This window comes from Aotus nancymaae, unplaced genomic scaffold (genome assembly GCF_030222135.1).
Source record: "Aotus nancymaae isolate 86718 unplaced genomic scaffold, 86718_ANA_hifiasm-v0.15.2.pri h1tg000077l, whole genome shotgun sequence".
NCBI lineage: Eukaryota > Metazoa > Chordata > Mammalia > Primates > Aotidae > Aotus > Aotus nancymaae.
Window position 1 is genome coordinate 4736887 of NW_026988492.1, and position 25434 is coordinate 4762320.

Consider the following 25434-nt stretch of genomic DNA (forward strand, 5'->3'; position numbering starts at 1 on the left):
GTTCTCTGTGTTGTCCAGGCTGATCTTGAACTCCTGGTCTCAAGTGATCCTCCTGCCTCCTCCTCTCAAAGTGCTGGGATTACAGGCATGAGTCACCATGTCCAGCCCCAGAACCATTTTAAATCAAATTTCCAGGTTGAGTTTTTCTGTACCACTCAGGTATCATGAATTTAGACTACTGGTTTGTGCTTGTGAATTCTCAGAGGGAGGAGAGGGATTTATTTTTCCCCACCTCCAGCTCAGCGTAGAGATAGGCAAGTTTTCTTTCTGCCCCCTTCTGAATATCAGGGTTTACTGCTCATTCATCCTTACTTTAGAACTATGGCATTAGGGGTCCAGATAATTATGGGATCGTCTATGAGACTCCCCCATGGGCAGACCCTAAGGTTAATCTTTTGTCCTCTGAACTCTATGTAGTTATCAAAGGGGACACTTAGCATCTCCAGGGTTCAGCCACACTTTGGGAACGTAAGTGAACTCTTATACTAGCCTATCTTCCACGCTTCACGTGTTCATTCCCTTTGGGGCTCTGCGTGTTTCTTAATTTAGTGCCAGCTTAGTAATGCGTTTAAATTAATGTTTTTTCAACATTTAGTCTGGTATTTTTATTTTTAGTCATGAGGGTCACTTAGAGTATCTTATCAGCCACACCTCTGGAAATGGAGTCCCCAGATCTATTCCATAGAAGTGAGTTAGTTTCTGCTAGGTGCTAAACCTAGCATTTTGACGGTGATAATTTAAATACTGCATAGCTCTATGAGCTATATGCAAGTTACTACTGACTGTTAGAAAAAATGATTCCTTCTTTTTTTTTAATCTAACATCAGAACTTAATTAGGCACACCAGTGAGACTTATTTGGGGTAATGTTTGAGTGGCAGAAAGCTTCTACGGTACTGGAATTACATCTTCACATTTTAAATCAGTCCAAACATTCTTCACTATTTCCATTGCTGAAACAGTGGGAGGCTTGGAATGGGTTTTATAATGCAATCATTCTTCCAAATGCATAACATGGCACCGGTCCGAGCACTTGTAACCATCTCCAAATTGAGCAGAATGAGTCCAAACTCTACTGTAACAGTCTGACCTGTGAGAAAATGATTTGTTGATTTATAGGCATGGATGAAGACCATTAAAGTTATTGTTGGAGTTTGTTCTGCAAATTGTCTTTCCTTTCCCTCCCTCCTGCTTCTTATTTCCTACCTCTTTCCACAGTATATCATATTTTTATAAAAGTCACTGGCTTGGAAATTCCATTTAGAGATCAATAACCACATTCATAAGTCAAAAAAGACAAAATAACTTGAACATGAACATCCCAGATAGTTATTTTTCAGAATTAGAATTTTCTCTTATATAAGGAGTTGGTTTCTAAACAGCTCTTCTAGGATTATAAATCTAGTAGGCAATCCGATTAGGAAAAGTGAAAAAAAGAAATATTTTAGAGTAAGTCTCTGTAAATGGGAAATGCAGAAGACAAAATTAATGTTTATAGTATTCTTTCAGATCCTTTTTTCTTTCTTATTCTTCTGCATGCCTGTGAACTCACTACTGACCCATTACTTGTAACTTGAATTTTAGCTCATTGAAGAAAATAATGAACTGTGTAACAATGAGATTCTATTATTGGCAATGCTGCATGGGCAACATTAAAAGAAAACATATACTCTTCAATAATTTCGGCCTAATACTCTTAGCATGGCTTCAATGTTTGCTGAAAATTCTCCAGTTGAAGATGAAAAGTTTCACATAGCACCTTTATTGCTGCACTCCCACAGAAAAACTTCATGAACTCTCTGGGATCGGACTTCTTCCCTGTTGAAGATGTGTCTTCCTGCACTTGAATGAGATAAACTTAAGACCTAAATCCTGGGGCTGGCAGATGAGGAATCTTAGATTTTCTCTTTCCTTCGGAAGTGATCACAAAGTTATTCTGTAGGAGAAATGTCTTCTTAGCATTTGCCATTTGAATATCCACTCTTGTGACTAAAAGACAATGCCCCTTAGGGACCCTGGGTATCAGTGAATTTTCCATATTTGGCTTGATTTCCTGACAGTTTAGAGGTAATAGCAATGCCTGGCTTTCTGCTGAGTGAGAGTCATGCTAATGATTGACATTTGCTGAGCATTTACCTCTCTTCCCAAGTGTTCCCTCTTTCTATTCCCAACAACCAGAAAAGGCAGCTGCTGTCATCTTCATCTTACAAAGTAGGAGCTGAGGCCAGAGAGGTTCAGGTTGTTTAGTTTGTAATCTTAAGGAGCGGGGGCCTGGCGCAGTGGCTCATGCCTGTAATCCCAGCACTTTAGGAGGCCAAGGCGGGCGGATCGATCACTCAAGGACAAGAGTTTGAGACCAGTCTGGGCAACGTAACAAGACCTGTCTCTACAAAACATGTTAAGAATTAGTCGGGCTTGGTAGCATGTGTCTGTAGTCCCAGTGCTCAGGAGGCTGAGGTGGGAGGATTCCTTGAGCCCAGGAGTTTGAGGTTGCAGTAAACTATGATTGCCAGAGGAACAGAGAGAGACTCTGTCTCTAAAAAAAGAAAAAGTGGAAGAGACCCCCTACTCCCATTGAAGGAAGTCAGTTTACAGTCTCTCTGGCAGTGAAGCCTTTGGACTCAGCCTGAAAACCTTTAGAGATGAGGAGCTTTGTCAGGTGTAGGGATCTTATGGGGGCAAGTGATGGCATCCCAGCTGGGTGCTGCTGTGGGCAGTGGATGTCTAATACACCAGCGGGCAGGCTCAGGGGACCCTGAGGACAGGATGAAGCCCCAATTCCTGACTCCCCACATCCCACCCACCCTCATCCACCCCTCCAAAGATGAAAAGGGTGTCATGGACCAAGTATTGTTGCTTGTTTATTTTTTTAAGTTCATTCAGCCAGGCACTGAAAGAACTCCGGGCCTTGTGAGCTCACCCCTGGGGAAGACGTAATGATTAGGCAGGGAGGAAAAGTTTTGGGTAACAATAATCAGTCTGGAATTGGCACTGATTTGCTGCAACATTTTCTGAAGCATTAATTGCCTGAGCCCTTTCCCTGCCTCCTCTCAGCCTGACCAGCCTAATGAATAAGCACCTGGCCAAGAGGGGCCGGCCCTGGCCGCCTCACTGTTGATCTTGCCTGCTTCTTGGGGCCTACGGGGAGTGAGGCAGCCCCTGAAATGCCAGGGGCCCTGCACAGAAGCTGCATATCGTCCATGAGCACCCTTCCGGGGAGCTGTGGTCCTCTCTCTGTTCAGTTTTTCTCAGGCGCTGTCACCCAGGCACTCTCAGATATGCTGTGTCATCTCCAGGGCTTGGGCACCGAGCACATTTACTGAAAGGCAATAATCATGAAGAGGAAAATGAAAATCACCTTGATTAAAGGTGTGCAAAAACTCTCCACTTTCATTCCTCTTTTTATTAGTCTTTTAGGTATCATCACTTTCCACTGTGAATAAGATTTCCTGTAGCAACCAGCATCCAGGAGGCCAAGGTCTCCACTTAGAACTGGTTTACCTTAAAGGATGTAACGTTTTGAATATGTCAAGTTTACTGCTTTTAGCATGGCACACAGGTTCTCTCTGAAACGTAAACTGGAAGTTGTAGTTCTAGAAAGCTTCTCTCACCGCCGAGCAAAGCTCTGCTGCTGAGATGTGCTAAGGCTAGGCGTTCCATAGAACTTTCTCTTTACATTTACCAGTTTCATTATCCCAGGTTTATTAAGTGCTATCTGCACACGATGCTGCCCCTTGATGACGGCTTTGCCTTCCACTTAGGAAAAGGTGCCAGAGTTTTTCTTTTGGGATACCCTAATTTGTAAACTATTTGCTAAAGATAATAACCCAAGGATTTGGCAATGAGCCATGGTTTGGGAAGGGTTGATAGAAATGGTTTAGTTAACTGAGAGTTTGGAAAATAAGTTTGGCAACATTGAAGCAATTTTCAAGGAATCCGGGTTCCAGACATAGCAAAATTGTGTCAAAAATCATGCAACCATTTGTGGATAAAATCAGGAAGCATTTGAGGAGCCTGCTATGAAAAGCAGCTTTCATTGCACACGAGCATAGGCGGGGAGTGGGCCAATGCAAGGAGGTACATGACTGTTCAGAACTTAATGAGATCATCAAGAAACAATTATCTGATAAGGGAGACATTTTGAGAAGCTTGGAGAAAAGCAATCAGTCATCTGGTCATCTTAGATCTCATAATAGCAGGAACAGGATGCAGTTTGCAAAGGAACAAGTCATTCTAGAGAATAGGATGGGAAGTCAGAGCCTAGGAGCTGCACAACAGGAGGGGAGCAGGAATGCTAGGGGGCTCCCAGGAAAGGCTGTGGAAGAGGTATAGGAGCAGTCAGGGCCCCAGGAACATCCTACAAGGAGAAACGTGGAAACTTGGATGCTTAGTGGGGCCCATCCAAGAGCCAGGCTCCAGACGCTGTGGACAGGAGAGGGGAGGGCAGGAGCAGAGACACTTGGCCAGGTTTCGGGATGCAGATGCAGGCATGAGGCCACATTGGGCAGGGGGTGCTGTTAGTGGAAGGGGCATTGCTGGGGCTGACTGGCTTGAAACAAAGTGCCAGGGAGTAGGTACATAACTAGGAAGGTACCCGGTGGGAGCAGATGCACGAGTGGTCATGAACCTGGTTTTCAGGACAGTGAAGAGCCAGGCCTGCCTTGGGGTAGAGGTTTGCGCTACAATGTGCTGTTGCCTGAAATGCTCCCTTCCAGAGTTGCAAGGGCTTGGTGGGATCTCTGCAGCCTTCACTGCTGAAATAGGCCTGCAGTGGGGTCAAAAAGTCAGGTTCGTCATTACAGAGGGAAGAACACCAATCACTACCTAAGGCAGAGATCAGAAACTCAAATGTCTACAACAGCCAGGCAGGTACAGAAAATGCATGAAACAGGCAGATGCATGTGGTGGTAGGAAGAGGTGGGAGCAAACAGGGAGCTCAGATTCAAACTTTTGTAAATAACACATTGGCCAAATCGAATGTGTGTAAGCTGGGCCCAGACTCGGGCTGTGGGCCACAGTTCACAATGCATTAGGGTTTCCACGGGGCCCAAGATTTAGGAAAAGAAAGTTTGAAGATTCAATACAGAGATGCCCCGCCCCAAGACTAGAAGTTATAAAAGGAGAAGTGGAAGGCTTTAACCAACAATATAGCCACAGATAAACCTGTAAAAGACAAAAGAGGGAAGATATCTAAAGAAGGCATGTGATTAGAGACATACTCATCTACAAGTTCATAGTTTCAGTGGGCAGCCAAAAAGGACAGAAGCCAGGGAACCTCACCGAGAAGGAACATGACAGAGTGGCCTAAACCTCCAAAGGTCAAAGTGGAAGGGCAAAGGTGCAGTCTGAATTCAGACCTGCAAAGATGCCAAAGGCAAGAAAAAACAGCAAGAAAAATAACAAGGGGATGGATTCTTTGCTTATGGCTAGGAGTAAGAGTAGCAGAAGATACAGAAAGCAGATCGAGATGGAAGTGATCATTCCTGTTTTACTTCCCTCTTTACACTTAGGAGAATATTCCCCACATCTACTGTGGAGAAATAGAATCCCACGTTGTCAAGCAGGATGAGGCCTAACATAGGGAAGGACATAGCAAGCCCCCACTCAGCAATCCTCCTTTTTCTGGGAGCACCAGAGCTGCCATGTTGTGCCCACCCCCACGCTCTGCTCTACCAGGCACCTTGGTGGTGTCTGAAGATGAGTGAAGCAGGTGAGGGGGCCCCTGGCACATGGGTCGGGCCACAGCCAGGTCCCCAGACCCCTTTTGATGCCTCTCCAGGCTTGGAGCCTTTTCTTTCTGACACCTACCCAGCCTTGGCCCTGTCCCAGTCACTCCCTTTGTTCGACCTGCCACATGTGTGAGGTTTTGGACTTGCCTGTTCTGTGACCCAGTGGGGAACCTGAGCACCACACACTTCACCTCTGCTTACCTCTGGCTGCCCATGGGCACAGCAGCAAGGTTGAGAACACTGCCGAGGCTGGCCTGCCACCCTACGCATTGACGCAGAACCTCTTGAGGTGGGGCTTGGACCTCAGTCTTTTAATTCAAATATGCAGTCAGGGTCGAAGACACAGAGGAAAGCAAGCTGGGTGTTATCAGGAAAACTGGTCCAGTTCATATTTGCCATGTAAACAACTTTAGGAAAGTCAGCAAGGCTTTGTTACTTTCCCATTGGTAAACTGAATAAGAACAATGACCTTACCTGTTTTAAAAGGTTTTGTCATGAGGTCAGCTGAGATAGCATAAGTGAAAGTCATTCATGAATTGCATCATGCTATTATTATAATGATTACCTATTTCTTAGTACCTAGAAAGAGAGAAAAGCTCAAAAGAAGTTAAGTAACCATCGCGATGAAAAAGTGTATCATTGAGCTTAAGTGGCCTTGTTCAGGTCTCTTTCTTCCAGAAATTATCCATTTTCACCCACACGGTGGAAATATAAAAGGTAATGTATGCATGGAGAAAATAAAGCCAAGAACAGTTAGCTCCCCTTTATGGAGAAGACTTAAAATATATTCTATTGTTTCTAGATAGTGAATGATTCTAGGGTAAGTACAGTGTTAACACCACGGTGTTCTGCGATAGTTAAATACCACAAAATGTGCTCAGGTGTGGCAAGACGCTTCACTTCAGATTTTATGATGGTCGTCACTTCATGTCTCAATATGAGGAACATTTTAAAGTTGACAGCTTCTAACATTTCATGTGTTTTCCTTTGGGCTCAGGTAAAGTTTAACTGTTAAAATGAAGATACAAGAATTCTTATTTTAGCAGTAGCAAGGAGGACCAAAAAAAAAAAAACCCATAATTTAAAAATACATAATATGCCCAGATCTTGGTTTTAAATACCATTCTCTACTAAAAGGAACTAGGGCTCCTTGGAGAAACAGCGAGTCCAGGTATAGGACACAAAGAGCCTATCGTGAGCCTGGAACACGGTATTGTGCTGAGAGAATGATGGCGATATGTTAAACGGGCACAGGAGCCGGCTTGAAATGGGTCCCACTGACCAAAACTCTGGGATATTTTTGAGCATCAAAATATACTATGATATTAACAGATGGTAACCCGGTGAGCAAAATAGGAAGACATGAATCCACATTCCTTCCAATGGAGTACCAATTAATGAATGTAGAATGAATGAATGAATGACAGGGTTTGTAAAATCCCCATTTGACAACTATCATAGTAAAAACTGATTCAAGCAAAAGTATCGGTGAATGCTTAGGTTAGCAGGCAAAAGTTTGGTGAGGAAGAGGATATTTACATCATCTGGGCATGGCTCCCCACAACTTACTTACAAATTACAGAAGGAAAAGCAATCGTTTACAGTGGAAAAACCTGAGAGATACTACCTAAACCAAGGCATTTACGTTAACGTACTTCATGTCCAATTGAACAGAAAATCCTGTAGGCTCTGTCTTCAAAACATCCACCCAAACCGCCCTCACCTCTCAAGATGAGGTTGCAGTTCACCCCCGTCAAGGGTGTCCCTTGTAGATCTAGAATCTATTGTCAGCACAGCAGCCAGGGAGATCTTGTTAATATGAGAGTCAGGTGGTGTCACTTCTCGGCAAAACCTACACCTGCCCCATCTAACTAAGAAGCAAAGCCCAAGTCCTTGCAATGGTCTCAGGCCCTGAGGGTTTGGCTCCTGCATCTCCAGCCTCCCATTACTTGTGCCCTCCTTGCTGTCCCTTTGAGGTATCTGACACGCTCACATCTCAGGGTCTTGGTACTTGCTGTTCAGGCTGCTTGGAACAGTCCCCTTCCAGATATTCGTAGAGCTTGTTCTCTCTTCTCCTTTGAGTCTTTGTTCAGAGGTCTTCTCTTCAATGCCGCTTTCCAAAGAAACTGTTTAAAATCACAGCTTCAGTTGTTTCCATATCTTGGCTATTGTGAATGCTGTAATAAACATGGGAATGCAGATATCTCTCCCACATACTGATTTCATCTCCTTTGGACATATACCGAGAAGTAGGATTGCTAGATCATATGGTCATTCTATTTTTAATTTTTTTAGGAATATCCATATTGTTTTGCGCAACAGTGGTAGCAATTTACATTCCCACCAACAGGATACAAGGCTTCCCTGTTCTCCACGTTCTCACCAACACTTGTTATCCTTGATCTTATAATGGAATTGTGATTATTACATATAAACACACATAATGGAATGTTGTTTCACCTTTAAAAAGGAGATTCAGCGATTTTTGACAACATAGATGAATCAGGAGGATACTATGCTAAGTGAATACACCAGACACAGGAAAAAAAATACTGTATGATCTTAGTTATATGTAGAATCTTTAAAAGTCTAATACACAGAAACAAAGAGTAGGATGGTGGCTATGAGAGGTGGGGGTAATGGGGAGAAGTTGTTTAAAGGGTACAAAGTTGCAGTTATATAGGATAAATAAGTCTAAAGACATAATGGTTCATTGTGATGATGATAGTTAATAATACTATATTATGTACTGGATATTTGCAAAGCGAGATTTTAGGTGTTCTTGCCTACATGCAAAAAGGAAACTGTGAGGAGATGAATACGTTCATTTGCATGATTGTAGTAATCATTTCACTATGTATAGACATACCAAAAATCACATTGTACACCTGAAATATAAACAATTTTTGTTAATACGTACATACATAAAGATAAAATCACAATATCCGTATGCCCCCAAGCTGAGGATATCTTGAGTCTTCCCACTGTGTTTTCTTGGTATTTGTTAATACTTCCTAACATACCATGTGATTAGTCATTTATTTTTGCTAATTGTCTGTATCCCAACTAGCAGTTAATCTGGGAGAAATACATCCTCAGCCTCTGGCACATAGCAGGTACTCAATAATATTTGCTGAATGTTGAGTGAATCTATATTGTAATGAAGTACCTACTCTGTCCCCAGAACTGTGCTAGGCATGGAATGAGATAATACAAACCCCAAAACCCAACTGAATTAAACACAAAGCACTTGCCATGATCCCCAGCCCTCCAGAACCTGACAGCCTGGTTAGGGAAGCAGAACAGACACAGAGGGGATTATCGTAACATCGGGTGCTAAATTCTTGGCACCTTCTGTAAATGCAATGTAGTTTCCAGAAAGGAAGTGTTCACAGTAATAGTGTGAGAGGGCATTCTGGTGGAGGTGAGGGGTGGGTTTGGTTGGGCAGTGGGGAAACAGGGGAGCCAGTGCCAAGAGTGCTTCCTCCGGAGGCAGGTGAGGAAGGCCAGGGGGAGCTCTGGAGCAGAGTCTCAAAGCGTGGATGGGGCAAGCAGTGGAGGGTTCGCTGGCTCTCAGGGGCCTCCCGCTACCTGTGCTACGCTGGGAGCACACCTGAGACCAAGGATTTGAGGCTGGTGACACATTGGGGTGTCATCCTAGGGAGCAGCAGGGGGTGGGCAATGAGACAGGGAAGGAAAGAAAGCTGACTTGGTGCATAAATGAGAGGAAAAACACTGCAGGCACCGGGCTAGTCCAGCAGGAGCCTGGGGAAATGTCATGGAACAACCTCAGAGCTGTCTCCCTGGAGAGGCCAGGAAGCGGAGGGATTCTCCCCGCCCTCCATTATCATCTGCAAATAGCTCCTGGGCTATGGGGCATCAACTCCCTCGTCTCTCTAGCCTGCCCTGTGCAGGGCCCAAGAGGCAGCCATGGGACCAACAGCTGCAGGTGACAAGGAGGGACCTCGAGGGTGTTCAGGAACAGCAAGCATCTAGAGGCTGAAGGCGAGCACAGAAGCATCGGCACACCTGCAGTTCATGCATTTTATAGCAAGTAGAAAGGCAAGCTATGGAAACCATAAGTATGTTATTTTATTTTATTTTTTAGTAGGGGGGAGTAAGAATTCTTTTTGCACCACCACAGTGCCTTGTCCAATTTAGAATTCCTACAAAACCTAGTTCCTATTTCTTGTAACAGTTTGTAAAGCCATGAAGACAGCTGTCACATCTAGTAAAGTAGACTCTTCGAAGCTGCTGATCGCCGCCATCGTGGTTGACTCACTTACCGATCGTTCCTGCGAATGACTCTGCAAATCAGTATCTGTACCATCAAGCCTTTAGAAAACATTCTCCCCCATGGAGACTGAATGGGGGCAAAAAAATAAAACATAAGCCATGGCCCAATTCATTTACAAGGGTAAATGGCACTTGTCATTTAGTGTCTGAATTCGATGCCGTGATTTCTGGGTAAAAATGTAAAGCAAAAGCCATGTGCTTCACGCCTGACAGTACATGTTGGAGAAGATGTAAGTAAGCTCCCAAAGCCTCGAACAGCATTACATGGGGAGAGAAGCGTCCTTGACCCAGGGCTTCTCTATGGAGTCATTCCAGAGCAAATCAAAGGAGAGGGCTGCACACAAGGCTTTCTACTGTCATGCAGCCACGGGTGTTGGCAGATGCCAACACAGGTGAAAAGAGTGAGGACTTTATTTTAAAAAGGGAAACACGTCCCCACGAGAACACAACACAGGGTTTCTGGGGAACTGCCTGGCAGAGCCCTGCCTGCTGAGTGGGAAACACCCTTGAACTCCGCAGGTCTGTCAAAACCATTTTCATCAGAACAGCCCCACCTTCCACCTGCTAGGAACTGGAGAACACCCAGGCACTTCTTGTTCTGGTGGAGTTTTCTCTCGACTCCTGGACCTGCCAGGAATGCAGGGTAGGGGAATCCAGCCAGGCTTGGGAAGTGGGAGGCTGAGGCATTTCAACAGCTGCTGGGGCGGGGGCGGGGGTGGGGCAGGCAGCACATTTTAATTGTCTTGGGGCGATTACCATAGTTTTCTCCCTCTAACCTTTCTAGAGAGTGGTATGTAAAGGGATTCTTTAAGATCCTTGTTTGAGAATTCAGTGAATGAGTTGATAATTAGGACAATTTACTTCATCTAGCAGCAGAGAGGGAGAAAGGAAGAGCAACATTTTTTTGTATTTCTCTAGGACCCTCTGTGAGGCTCTGCCCAGGGATTGCCCACCTGTCTGCAGAGTCCTGTATCTGGAGCTACCCAGAAGCCATTCCACCCCTTCCACAGGTGATCCTCGAACAAAATGAGGTTTCCCCCAAAAGAATGGCAAAGGGATGCCACCGCTGAGGACAGTCACCTCAGCATCGCTTCCCAGGCCGGGGTTCAGGGTGTTGGGGAGGCACTTTCCCTCCAGGCAGCCACACCCAGACCACCTCCTTGGCCTGGGCTGGGCCTTTCCAACTCTGCTGATGTCTTGGGGCTTGTTGTTGGCTCATCGTGGAAGCTTGCCTGCTCCTTCTCCTTTCCCACGCATTCAGACATCTCGCTGGGGACAGAGGGGTTGTGAGCTGTTCAGGAGTACGAAGCTGGCAGGGGCAAGGCCAACATTCCAGGTCAGGGCTTTTGTCTCCAAACCAAGTCTCTTCCCATTTTACTCTAGTGCCCTACTCCAGGTCTTCCACAGAAACAACTATATTTTTATGGGGTTTTTTTGTCTGATTAATTTCTATTTATAAAATTAATTTAATTTTAGATGCAGGGAGTGCATGTGCATGTTTGTTACATGAATAGACTGCATAGTGGTGGGGACTGGGTTTCTGGTGCACCCATCAACCAAATAGTGCATACTGCATGTGATAGTTAATTGTTTAACCTTCGCCTTCCTCCTATTCTCCCCATCTTTGGAGTTCCCAGTGTCTATTATTTTTATCTTTATGTCCATATTTACCCGTCGTTTAGCTCCCACTTGTAAGTAAGAACACGTGGTATGTCACTTTCTGTTTCAGAGTTAGTTCTGTTAGGATAATGGCCTGCAGCTCCCTCTATGTTATTCCAAAGGACATGAGTTCATTTTGTACTGCTCTATAGGATTCCATGGTGTATACAGACCACATTTTCTTTATCCAGTCATCCACTGATGGACACTTAGGTTGGCTCCGTGACTTTGCTATTGTGAAAAGTGCTGCAATGAACACATGAGTGCAGGTGTCTTTTTTATATAATGATTCGTTTTCCTTTGGGTAGATACCCAGTAGTGGGATTCCTGAGTCAAATGGTAGCTCTATTTTTTGTGTTCCATGAGAAATCTCTCTACTGTTTTCCATAGAGATTGAACTAATTTGCATTTCCATCAACAGTGTGTAAACGTTCCCTTTTCTTTTCTTTTTTTCTTTTTTGCGAGGGAGTCTCACTCTATCGCCTAGGCTGGAGTGCAGTAGCGCGATCTCAGCTCACTGCAACCTCCGCCCCAGGTTCAAGCGATCCTCCTGTCTCAGCCTCTCGAGTAGCTGGGATTACAGGCGTCTGCCACCACACCTGGGTAATTTTTGTATTTTTTGGCAAAGGCGGGGTTTCACCATTTTGGCCAGGCTGTTCTTGAGCTCCTGACTTCAAGTGATCCAACCACCTCGGCCTCCCAAAATGTTGGGATTACAGGCATGAACCACCACGCCCAGCACGTTCCCTTTTCTCTACATCCACGCCAGCCTCTGTTGCTTTCTGACTTTTAAATAATAGCCCTTCTGACTAGTGTAAAATGATATCTCATTGTAGTTTTAACTTGCATTTTACTGATGATTAGTGATGTTGAGCATTTTTTCATGTGTTTGTTGGCCACTTGTATTTTTTCTTTTGGGAAGTGTCTGTTTATATCCTTTGCCTAGCTTTTCATGGGGTCGTCTGAGAAACAACTATTTATTTATTTATTTAATTGTATTTTAGGTTTTGGGGTACATGTGAAGAACATGCAAGATTGTTGCATAGGTACACATGTGGCAGTGTGATTTGCTGCCTTCCTTCCCTTCACCTATATTTGGCATTTCTCCCCATGTTATCTCTCCCTACTCCCCACCCCCCGCTGTCCCCTCCCCTATTTCCCCCCAACAGACCCGAGTGTGTAGTGCTCCCCTCCCTGTGTCCATGTGTTCTCATTGTTCAACACCTGCCTATGAGCGAGAACATGCGGTGTTTGATTTTCTGTTCTTGTGTCAGTTCTCTGAGAATGATGGTTTCCAGGTTCATCCATGTCCCTACAAAGGACACGAACTCATCGTTTTTGATGGCTGCATAATATTCCATGATGTATATGTGCCACATTTTCCCTGTCCAGTCTATCATCGATGGGCATTTGGGTTGGTTCCAGGTCTTTGCTATTGTAAACTGTGCTGCAATGAACATTCGTGTGCATGTGTCCTTGTAGTAGAACAATTTATAATCCTTTGGATATATACCCAGTAATGGGATTGCTGGGTCAAATGGAATTTCTATTTCTAGGTCCTTGAGGAATGGCCACACTGTCTTCCACAATGGTTGAACAAATTTACACTCCCACCAACAGTGTAAAAGTGTTCCTATTTCTCCACATCCTCTCCAGCATCTGTTGTCTTCAGATTTTTAAATGATTGCCATTCTAACTGGTGTGAGATGGTATCTCAATGTAGTTTTGATTTGCATTTCTCTAATGACCAGTGATGATGAGCATTTTTTCATATGTTTGTTGGCCTCATGTATGTCTTCTTTTGTAAAGTGTCTGTTCATATCCTTCGCCCACTTTTGAATGGACTTGTTTGATTTTTTCTTGTAAATCTGCTTTAGTTCGTAGTAAATTCTGGATATCAGCCCTTTGTTAGATGGGTAAACTGCAAAAATTTTTTCGCATTCTGTTGGTTGCCAATTCACTCTAATGACTGTTTCTTTTGCCGTGCAGAAGCTGTGGAGTTTGATCAGGTCCCATTTGTCTGTTTTGGCTTTTGTTGTCAATGCTTTTGGTGTTTTGGTCATGAAGTCCTTGCCTACGCCTATGTCCTGAATGGTTTTGCCTAGATTTTCTTCTAGGGTTTTTATGGTGTTAGGTCTTATGTTTAAGTCTTTAATCCATCTGGAGTTAATTTTAGTGTAAGGTGTCAGGAGGGGTCCAGTTTCTGCTTTCTGCACATGGCTAGCCAGTTTTCCCAACGCCATTTATTAAACAGGGAATCCTTTCCCCATTGCTTGTTTTTGTCAGGTTTGTCAAAGATCAGATGGTTGTAGATATGCTGTGTTGCCTCCGAGGCCTCTGTTCTGTTCCATTGGTCTATATCTCTGTTTTGGTACCAGTACCATGCTGTTTTGATTACTGTAGGCTTGTAGTATAGTTTGAAGTCCGGTAATGTGATGCCTCCCGCTTTGTTCTTTTTGCATAGAATTGACTAGGCTATGCGGGCTCTCTTTTGGTTCCATATGAAGTTTAAGGGGTTTTTTCCGAGTTCTGTGAAGAAGGTCATTGGTAGCTTGATGGAGATAGCGTTGAATCTGTAAATTACTTCAGGTAGTATGGCCATTTTCACGATATTGATTCTTCCTAACCATGAACATGCACTGTTTCTCCATCTGTTTGTGTCCTCTCTTATTTCATTGAGCAGTGGTTTGTAGTTCTCCTTGAAGAGGTCCTTTACGTTCCTTGTTAGTTGTATTCCTAGGTATTTTATTCTCTTTGTAGCAATTGTGAATGGCAGTTTGTTCTTGATTTGGCTCTCTTTAAGTCTGTTATTGGTGTATAGGAATGCTTGTGATTTTTGCACATTGATTTTGTAATCTGAGACTACTGAAGTTTCTTATCAGTTTCAGGAGATTTTGGGCTGAGACGATGGGGTCTTCTAGATATATAATTATGTCATCTGCAAATAGAGACAATTTGATTTCCTCCTTTCCTATTTGAATACCCTTTATTTCTTTTTCTTGCCTGATTGCTCTGGCTAGAACTTCCAGTACTATATTGAATAGGAGTGGTGAGAGAGGGCATCCTTGTCTAGTGCCAGATTTCAAAGGGAATGCTTCCAGTTTTTGCCCATTCAACATGATACTGGCTGTTGGTTTGTCATAAATAGCTTTTATTATTTTGAGATACGTTCTGTCAATACCTAGTTTATTGAGGGTTTTTAGCAGAAAGAGCTGTTGATTTTTGTCAAAGGCCTTCTCTGCGTTGATTGAGATAATCATGTGGTTTTTGTCTTTGATTCTGTTTATGTGGTGAATTACGTTTATAGACTTGCATATATTGAACCAGCCTTGCATCCCCAGGATGAATCCTACTTGATCATGGTGGATAAGCTTTTTGATGTGCTGTTGTAATCGGCTTGCCAGTATTTTATTGAAGATTTTTGCATCTATATTCATCATGGATATTGGCCTGAAGTTTTCTTTTCTTGTTGAGTGTCTGCCGGGTTTTGGTGTCAGGATGATGCTGGTCTCATAAAATGATTTGGGAAGGACTCCCTCTTTTTGGATTATTTGGAATAGTTTCAGAAGGAATGGTGCCAGCTCCTCTTTGAATGTGTGGTAGAATTCAGCTGTGAACCCATCTGGACTTGGGCTTTTTTTGGATGGTAGGCTCTTAATTGCTGCCTCAACTTCAGACCTTGTTATTGGTCTATTCAGGGTTTCGGCTTCTTCCTGGTTTAGGCTTGGGAGGAGGCAAGTGTCCAGGAATTTATCCATTTCTTCCAGGTTTACTGGAATTCATCCATTTCTTCCAGTTTATGCGCATAGAGTTGTTTGTAATAATCTCTGATGATGGTTTGAATTTCTGTGGAATCTGTGGTGATATCCCCTTTATCGTTTTTTATTGCATCTATTTGATTATTCTCTCTTTTCTTTTTTATTAATCTGGCTAGTGGTCTGTCTATTTTGTTGACCTTTTCGAAAAACCAGCTCCTGGATTTATTGATTTTTTGAAGGGTTTTTTTGTGTCTCTATCTCCTTCAGTTCTGCTCTGATCTTAGTTATTTCTTGTCTTCTGCTAGGTTTTGAGGGTTTTTGATCTTGCTCCTCTAGCTCTTTCAATTTTGATGATAGGGTGTCAATTTTAGATCTCTCCTTGCTTCTCTTGTGAGCACTTATTGCTATATATTTTCCTCTAGAGACTGCTTTAAATGTGTCTCAGAGATTCTGGTATGTTGTGTCTTCGTTCTCATTGGTTTCGAAGAACATCTTTATTTCTACCTTCATTTCATTGTTTATCCAGTCAACATTCAAGAGCCAGTTGTTCAGTTTCCATGAAGCTGTGCGGTTCTGAGTTAGTTTCTGAATTCTGAGTTCTACCTTGATTGCATTGTGGTCTGAGAGACTGTTTGTTACGATTTCCGTTCTTTTGCATTTGCTGAGGAGTGATTTACTTCCAATTATGTGGTCAATTTTAGAGTAGGTGTGATGTGGTGCTGAGAAGAATGTATATTCTGTGGACTTGGGGTGGAGAGTTCTGTAAATGTCTATTAGGTTTGCTTGGTCCAGGTCTGAATTCAAGTCCTGGATATCCTTGTTAATTTTCTGTCTGGTTGATCTGTCTAATCTTGACAATGGGGTGTTAAAGTCTCCCACTATTATTGTGTGGGAGTCTAAGTCTCTTTGTAAGTCATTAAGAACTTGCCTTATGTATCTGGGTGCTCCTGTATTGGGTGCGTATATATTTAGGATCATTAGCTCTTCTTGTTGCATTGATCCTTTTACCATTATGTAATGTCCTTCTTTGTCTCTTTTGATCTTTGTTGCTTTAAAGTCTATTTTATCAGAGATGAGAATTGCAACTCCTGCTTTTTTTTGCTCTCCATTTGCTTGGTAAATCTTCCTCCATCCCTTTATTTTGAGCCTTTGTGTATCCTTACATGTGAGATGGGTTTCCTGGATACAGTACACTGATGGGTTTTGGCTTTTTATCCAATTTGCCAGTCTGTGTCTTTTGATTGGGGCATTTAGTCCATTTACATTTAGGGTTAATATTGTTATGTGTGAATTTGATCCTGCCATTATGATGCTAGCTGGCTGTTTTGCCAGTCAGTTGATACAGATTCTTCATTGTGTTGATGCTCTTTACCATTTGGTATGTTTTTGGAGTGGCTGGTACTAATTGTTCCTTTCTATGTGTAGTGCCTCTTTCAGGAGCTCTTGTAAGGCAGGCCTGGTGGTGATGAAATCTCTGAGTACTTGCTTGTTCGCAAAGGATTTTATTTTTCCTTCACTTATGAAGCTTAGTTTGGCTGGATATGAAATTCTGGGTTGAAAGTTCTTTTCTTTAAGGATGTTGAATATTGGCCCCCACTCTCTTCTGGCCTGTAGGGTTTCTGCTGAGAGATCTGCTGTGAGTCTGATGGGCTTCCCTTTGTGGGTAACCCAACCTTTCTCTCTAGCTGCCCTTAGCATTTTTTCCTTCATTTCAACCCTGGTGAATCTGACGATTATGTGCCTTGGGGTTGCTCTTCTTGAGGAATATCTTTGTGGTGTTCTCTGTATTTCCTGTAGTTGAATATTGGCCTGCCTTGCTAGGTTGGGGAAGTTTTCCTGGATAATATCCTGAAAAGTATTTTCCAGCTTGGATGCATTCTCTTCGTCACATTCAGGTACCCCTATCAAACGTAGATTAGGTCTTTTCACATAGTCCCATATTTCTTGGAGACTTTGTTCATTCCTTTTTACCGTTTTTTCTCTAATCTGGTCTTCTCATTTTATTTCATTGAGTTGATCTTCGACCTCTGATATCCTTTCTTCTGCTTGGTCAATTCGGCTGTTGAAACTTGTGCATGCTTCGCAAAGTTCTCGGAAACAACGATCTTAAAGTACAAACCCATCATCACATATTAATAGGAAAGGGAGGGGGGTTCCCCCTCACGCATCCCTATGTGGATTGTCTTACCCAAGGTGGTTCTAATGTGCAGAGTGATTTCCAGATGGGAAAGATGGTGACGATGACGATAAGATGATGAAGAGTGCATAGTTACTGAGCATGCACCAAGTTACAAAGATAAGCAACTTATAAGCATTTTTTCAAATCCTTTCAACAACCCTATGATTTAAGTAATATCATCATCCCCATTCACGGATGAGAAAGCTGAGGCTTGGTTAATTGCCAAGTCCAAGGTCCCAAAGCCAAAAAGTGGCCAACCTCACCAGGTACTTCTCACCCCACCCTTTGCTGCGTCCCATTCATGGCATAAAGGGCCTCGAGTGTCTAAGTGGCTCCACTCAGACAGCTGCCTCTTCTCAGGCTGTGACCAGAAAACTCCTCAGCCAATGGACCAGTGAGAGTTAACTTAGGAAGTCCAATGAGGCGCTGAGGACTTTCCTGATCCTTTCCACATATTAGCTCATTTAGCCCTCATAACAGCTCAATGAACCATGAGCTGTGATCATTTCTCCCTCATCGTACAGGCAGACAGCCTCAGGTTCAGCCTTGGGCTCAGCCTCATTACCTGCAGAGTCTGAGTAACCTGCCCCAGTGTACCAACCACAAGGGTGGGCTGGATCCCAGAGCTGGTGATCCAGCTACCACGCTCATTCCTTCTGCTCAGACTTGGCCAGTAACAGTCCTCCTTTCACTCTCAGGCTCAAAGGGTGAATGAAGGCAGAGCCAGTTTAATAGATACCTGTTTGGATCCAAGTGTAGTGGCTCATGCCTATAATACCAACACTTTGGGAGGCCAAAGTGGGAGGATCGCTTGAGGTCAGGGGTTCAAGATTAGTTTGGGCAACCTAACAAGACTCTGCATCTAAAAGAAAAAATTTTAAATTAGCTAAATGTGATGCTGTGCATCTGTAGGCCTAGCTACTTGAGAGGCTGAGGTGGGAGGAATGCTTGAGCCCAGGAGTGTGAGGCTGCAGTGAGCTATGATTGTGCTACTGCACTTCAGCCTGGACAACAGAGCAAGACGCTGTCTCTAAAAAAGAAAAAAAAAATACATAGCAGTTTAGAAACAGGACACTATTTGGATTGATTTTTGTTGTTGTTCTTTTTTTAGGCTCAGGTTCCTTCTGGCAGGGACTTGAAAGAGAATCTACTTGACCCACAAGCCACTGGGAAACTGCTTGTGGAACTGGGCAAGAAGGCAGTATAGACACCGGCTTTGCTGATAGTGCTGCTGGCAGCCCCAGCTGCTGGCAGTGGGCTCACAGGGGGTGTCTGTTCCTAGCGCCTCTTGTGCTATGCTGTGGGACCATACAGAGACTCCAGCTTTGGTAATGATGTCCTATTGACACTGGGAGTTGCCCGATGCCAATAAAAAATGTTGTCTGAACTGCAGTTGGTGGAGACTTTCAGAAATGACCGAAGCACGTTCTTCTCTAGCATCTCACTTTACATAACAACACAATTGTTTAAAAATTTTATTTTTCCATAAGTTATCGAGGTACAGGTGATATTGGTTACATGAGTAAGTTCCTTAGTGGAGATTTGCGAGAACCTGGTGCACCCATCACCTGAGCGGTATACACTGCACCATATTTGTTGTCTTTTATCTCTTACCCCCCCACTTTTAAACCAAGTCCCCAAAGTCCATTGTATCATTCTTACACGTTTGCATACTCATAGCTTAGCTCCCACGTATCAGTGAGAAATGCTTTGTTTTCCATTTCTGAGTTACTTCACTTAGAATAATAGTCTCTAATCTCATCCAAGTCATTGCAAATGCTGTTAATCCATTCCTTTTCATGGCTGAGTAGTATTCCATCATATATATATATATTCACCATTTTGAATATATATATTATATATATATCTCAGAGTTTCTTTATCCACTCGATTGATGGGCATTTGGGTTGGTTCCATGATTTTGCTCTTGTTAATTTTGCTGCTATAAACATACATGTGCAACTATCTTTTTCGAATAATGACTTCTTTCATACGATTCCATTTTAAAGGCTGCATTTACAGTTGACACTTTTGTGAGTCACAATTCAAATTTTCCTTCTTCAGCTGTGAGCAAAGGGAAGCAGTGGGGCACCACTGGCCGACCTGTAAGGTCCGAGGGCCTCAACCCAAACACTGAGTCAGGCATTTCATGGGAAACATGGGGTGTTTCTCTACATACACTACAGACAGATACAAACACAGAATCCTGGAGTGCCATTTCTCAGAGCCAGACCTGCTTCCCAGGACACCTTCCTGCCTTCCTCGGGAATCACTCAGAGCCATTTCCCTTTGATATGGCTTGGGTATTTTGTCCTGCCCCCAAATCTCACGTTGAAATGTGACCTCCAGTGTTGGAGATGGGGCCTAGCGGGAGGTGTTTGGGTCATGGGGGTGGATGCCTCGTGAATGGCTTGGTGCCCTCCCCATGGTAATGAGTGAGTTCCTGAAGACCTAGCTGTTTAAAAGTGCATGGCATCTCTCTTGCTCCTTCTCTTACCAGGTGATATACCTGCTCCCCCTTCACCTTCTGCCATAATTGGAAGCTTCCTGAGGCCCTCACCAGAAGCAGATGCTGGCACCATGCTTCTTGTACAGTCTGCAGAACTGTGAACCAAATAAACCTCTTTTTTAAAAAAATTAATTAGCCAATCTCAAGTATTCCTTTATAGCAATGTAGAACGGACTAACACACCCTTCCTGGGAGAAGGGGACAGAAACCTACACTGTTGAATGCCTTTCATGGACCATGAACCATGTGAGATGCTTTCCAAGTCACTGTCTTATTTACTCTTCATAGAATTGTCTCACTAAATCCTCAGAAATCTTTTGACCTGGGAGTTATTATTCCCATTGTACAGACTCAGAAAAGTTAAGCAACTTATCCAAGGTCAAGCAACTAAAAAGTGGAACCAGGCCTTTTTGGATAACATTCTCACCACACTTGTGGCCTTCTTAAATCTCTATCTCCCAAAATAATTTTGCCATGCACACCTGCTCTCTGCCACTTGCCAAACACAAGGTAGGTTTCCTAATTATAGCTTTGTTAGTGAATGCATAAATGAATGAATGATATTTTTTTAGTTAACACTCATCTTGCCATACACTTCTTTGAATTCCCACATCAGGCCATTCAGCTCTTCTCCAGTTGTTAGCACCTCTCACAGATAGTTATCTAGACTGTACAATTCCTTTTGTGCAGGGTTCCAACAAACTTAGACTTAAAGTTATCCTTTTCCAGCCCCATCTCTCTGTTGAATCTTAGGGGTTAATGCACTTGGATCCCACTGATCAAGTCAAAGCTGACAGGGTTGCAGACCTGGCGAATCTCCAAATATCCAAGTCCAGAAATAGATTATGAAATAAGTGAGGGTGTAAGACAGTTATAATCCTGATGCTATTAATACCCAATGAATGGAATTCTTAACAGCCACCATTGTTTGTCAGCTATCATGCAGCATCATTCCTGCAGTTTAGAGTTACAGAAACATTGAAAATAACTTGTCCACCATTTAAGATCCCTTGAATTGGTCATAAACACACTGTCTAAGGCCTAGCAAACCTTAGTTTCCCACTATGATGTGTGCTGTATCTACTCTTTCATTCGGAGGGACTGATAAAAGTAGCACAGTGTTTGGTCTGTTCAAGATTTCAGAGTTCTCTACCACAAAGTGTTCTCTAAGTCCAGTGTTTCCAAAAACATATGTTTCTACAGAAATTTTTCCTTTACCTCAAAATAAGGAAAGGGAAAAAATTCTCTCTGCTCCTGGCCCAGATTAACTATGAATTGCTAACATTTCCTTGTGAGAGGATGGAAACATGGAATGGTTAAAACTGAAAATAGCTATGATAGACCAGCTATAAATGTATCCTACACTCTTGGGTTGTTGAGGCTTATAGGAGTTAAAAAGGAAAGAGAAAAATTTAACTGGCTTAATTTTTCTAGGAGTGTGTATTTCCACATATCCATTAGTAAATGTAAGAATGGCATTATGGCATTCCAATCATTATACACTGTTCATTGGACAAATGGGATTTTCAAATGGTGTTTTAGAATTGAGCTGCTCCCTTTCACAGTGGAGAATACAGTGCCTCTTTACCCTGGTAAGCTTCTCCTGAAAAAAGGCAATGATTTTCACATGTATCCAAGAAAACATTCACTGACAACATCAATAATTAGCTTCTATTCCTTATTCTTATCCCTTGAGAAGGGTGCATTTAAGGGAAGATTGTCAAAAGACCACAAAGAAATCTAGGTAGTTGTGACATCATAGGATTCTAGAACTTCCCTGGAGAAGATGCCTCTTGACAAGGTTTAAAACACATTAGTTAGGTAGACTAACTCCCAGGACCAAACTTATCAATATTTGATAAGTGCTGAAGCTGACACACACAAAGCTAAGAGACGCTCATCTTGCCTGTCTGGCTGCAAAACAATGACAACAAAGATCTACAGTCAAGCTATGATCCATTTGAGTGTGTGTTCAGCTTTACTTAGATTCATTCATTCATTTCTTCTTTCTTTTATTGATTCAACAAACTTATTCAACTGTACACAGGGCACTTTTCTCGGTGCTGGAGGTATAGCCAGGAACAAAACAAACTCCCTGCCTCAATGGCATTTATATTTTAGTTGGTGAAGGAAATAATTATGCATGTATATGTAGACAGACACACATATAGATACATGCATAGACATAAACATTGTTACATATATAACAATATTATATATTACATTAATATATTATCTATAGCCACACCTCACTTCATGATGAAGATATGTTCTGAGAAATGCATTGTTAGGCTATTTTGTCATTGTGTGAACATCACAGAGTGTACACAAACCTAGATGGTCTAGCCTACTACACACCTATGCTGTGTGGTATAGCCTATAGCTTCCAGGCTACACAGCTGTACAGCATGTGACTCTCCTAAATGCCATTAGGCTACTGGAACACAATGGTAAATATTTGTGTATCTAGGCATACCTAAACATAGACAAGATACAGGAAAAATACGGTATTTGAATCTTAGGGAACTAACGTCCTGTATGTGTCCATCACTGACTGTCATTATGGGTCATAGGACTGTACTAGCATATAATTTATTATATGTAACTTAATAATATTATATATAGAGAGTCTCAGATAATGATACATGCCATGGGGAAAACATAAGGTAAGCAAAGAGGTAGGGCCGGGGCAGAGCAGGAGGTGGTTTTCCTTTGAGTTGGAGGGTGTCAGGAACGCCACCTTGATGAGAGATCTGGAAGGAGAAGGGAACAAGCCACACCGGCCTCTGGGGAAGTCCATTCGAGGCAGAGGGCACAGCCAGTGGACAGAGGCTCCCAGGGAGAAAGGTGCTTAGTGAGTTTGAAGAGCCGCCAGGAAGTCTGAGGCTCGAACAGTGTAAGCCCCTGGGCGTGTCTGCCGATGAGGGCAGGGGCCTCGGGCCATTTTATGTGGCACTTGAAGGCCCCTAAGAGGAGTCTGGTTTTTACCTGAGTGAGCTGAGAAGTGATTAGAGTGTGATTAGCTGAGGAGCAACATGATCTGACTCACTGAAACCAAAATGAAACAGAAATCCTCCACTGCCCAGTAGAAAGTAGACGGCAGGGTCCCAAAGGCAGGAGATGGGAACCCAGTTAGAGATGTTTTGCAAGAATCCAGACCAGAGATTGTGCTACGGATAGGTCAGGTAAGATGAGGACCGGAAACTGATGACTGGATTTAGCCTTGGCGGCGGTGGTGGGCGGGGCTTAGTGACTTGGACAACAGCAGTTTCAGGGGAGAGGAGAGGACAAAAACCCTATTGGAGTGAGTTCAAGAGAAGATGGGAGGAGAGGGGTGCAGACACCTCTCAGGGGGCAGAGGAGAAGGGCAGGGACGGAGGGGGAAGAGGGGCCCAGAGAGGGTTCTTCTAAGACAGGAAAAATAGCAGGATGTCTGTATGCTAATAAGAGTGATCCAGTGGATAATGGGAAAAGTGATTTCATGGGACTACAGGAGACAGAAACAGGAGATGTGACTGGTGAATCTTCCCTGCAATGGAGGGGTGGGTGGAGCTTCCATAGGTGCCCTCACTGATGGTTCACAGCTATGGGAGGGAAGGCTTCTAGGTGGGTGAGTGGGTATGTAGGGTGCTAGGGATTTAAAGAAGTCTTCTGATCATCTGTTTCCTCAATGAAATAAGAAATAAGCTCACATACACACAAAATCAGCAGCGAGTGAAGACAGAGAAAGAGCATTTGGATGTTTCCAGAGAGAAGATAATTTGTGAAATAGTCTCCCAGGAAAACTAGAGAGGGAAGGACCATGGAATCCCAGTAGGGATTTCCCAGCACACTAAGGTCTCACATGATATTAGAGTCATGAATTTAAAGTGAGACCAATCAGATTGGCTGTGTGTTTTTTTCCAACCATATTCAACCAGCAGATTCAAGTACAAGATATATAGAGGGTTGGGCTTAACTGAATTTAGGATTTTTTTTCAGGGGACATGGGAATTGAGAGTGTATAGTTAAGAGTTGCAGGTGAGTGATTCTAGCACTTGGTCATCGAATCTGAACTGCTCAAGTAGGAAAAACAGAGGGGAGTGGAATGAGAGGCAGTGAAAAGGTTATAGGATCAATGGATTGCAGGATTTAGTGAGATCAAAAAATTACCAGAGTTGGGTACTACAGGAAGTAAATTGCAAAGATAGAGTGGGTTGCACAAAGTCAACTTGGCCTCATCTGCTAATGGAAGGAAGGTGTATGTATTTCCTCCTGCTGCTTTAATGGATTATCATAATGTATTGGCTTAAAACAACACAAAGGTGTGATTTGTAGTTCTAGAGCTCAGAATTCTGAAATGGATTTCACTGGGCTGTAATGAAGGTGTTGACATAGCTTTATTACTTTCTGGATTTTCTAGGGGGAATTCATTTCCTGATCTTTTCCAGGACATAAAGCCAACCACATTCCTTGGCTCATGGCCATCTTCCTCCATCTGCAAATCCAGTGAGAGTGGGTAGAATTATCCAGAACACCCTTCTGACCTCTTCCGTTTCTGCCTTCCATATGTAAGGACTTTCGTGATTAGATTGGGGCCACCTGAATAATCCAGCATAGTCTCCTTACTTTAAGGTCAGCTGATTAGCAACCTTAATTCCATCCTCAATTTCCCTTTGCCATGTAATACAAGATTTTCACAGATTCTGGGGATTAGAAAGTAGATATCTTTGGGAGGTTCATTATCATGCCTACAACAGTGTAGTTATTGGTAAAGACAAGGTCTTGGTTTGACGATAGGAAGTGGTGGCTAAAGTGGATGGAGGACAAGATCATTGAAAAAGTGAAGGTCTGGGAATAAGGAGCCAGGATATTAGAAGCAGCATCTGCAAGAATATTGCAACAGCCAAGAATTATAATAGGAAAAGTACTGGAGACAATGATAATTAATCAGGACTAAAATTGTCAAAGAACAGAGAGTATGAGCAGAGGATAAAGCAATTTTCATTGACAAGCTATTGGGTGAGAGGTGGTATTGGAAATTAATGCTGCCGAAGTCAGAGTCAAGGGAGAAGGCATTTTCCAAGCTCTGGTGCTCTAGAAGAAGATTCAGGAAAGGTAATAGAAATGATGGGGAATTCTGGAAATGAAGAATTTCCTTATCACATCTCTCAGTGTGGGCTATCATAATCATAAGGTTTTGTTTGTAACTTTCCAACACTTTGACACATCTGTTATCTTCATGTATGTTCATAACATCTGTGAGATGGAAATAGAAAAGTTATTATCCCACTTCCATAGTTTGGAAAATAAGGTATTAATTGAT

General features: G+C 43.0%; 1 long non-coding RNA gene across 4 annotated transcripts in view; it reads left to right on the forward strand.

The window, feature by feature from the left end:
- LOC105712542 (uncharacterized) overlaps nt 1-25434 on the forward strand; it is a 123159-nt gene that overhangs the window by 77989 nt on the left and 19736 nt on the right. Inside the window, exons 5-6 of one of the 4 annotated variants that reach the window (XR_010339525.1) lie at nt 18732-18948; nt 20121-20248. The exons of 2 other annotated variants lie outside the window; for them this stretch is intronic. This is a non-coding gene — a long non-coding RNA (uncharacterized LOC105712542). Of the gene's footprint in view, nt 1-18731; nt 19977-20120; nt 20249-25434 lie in introns of those variants that run through there. One more of the 4 variants, XR_010339523.1, reaches the window with a different exon arrangement.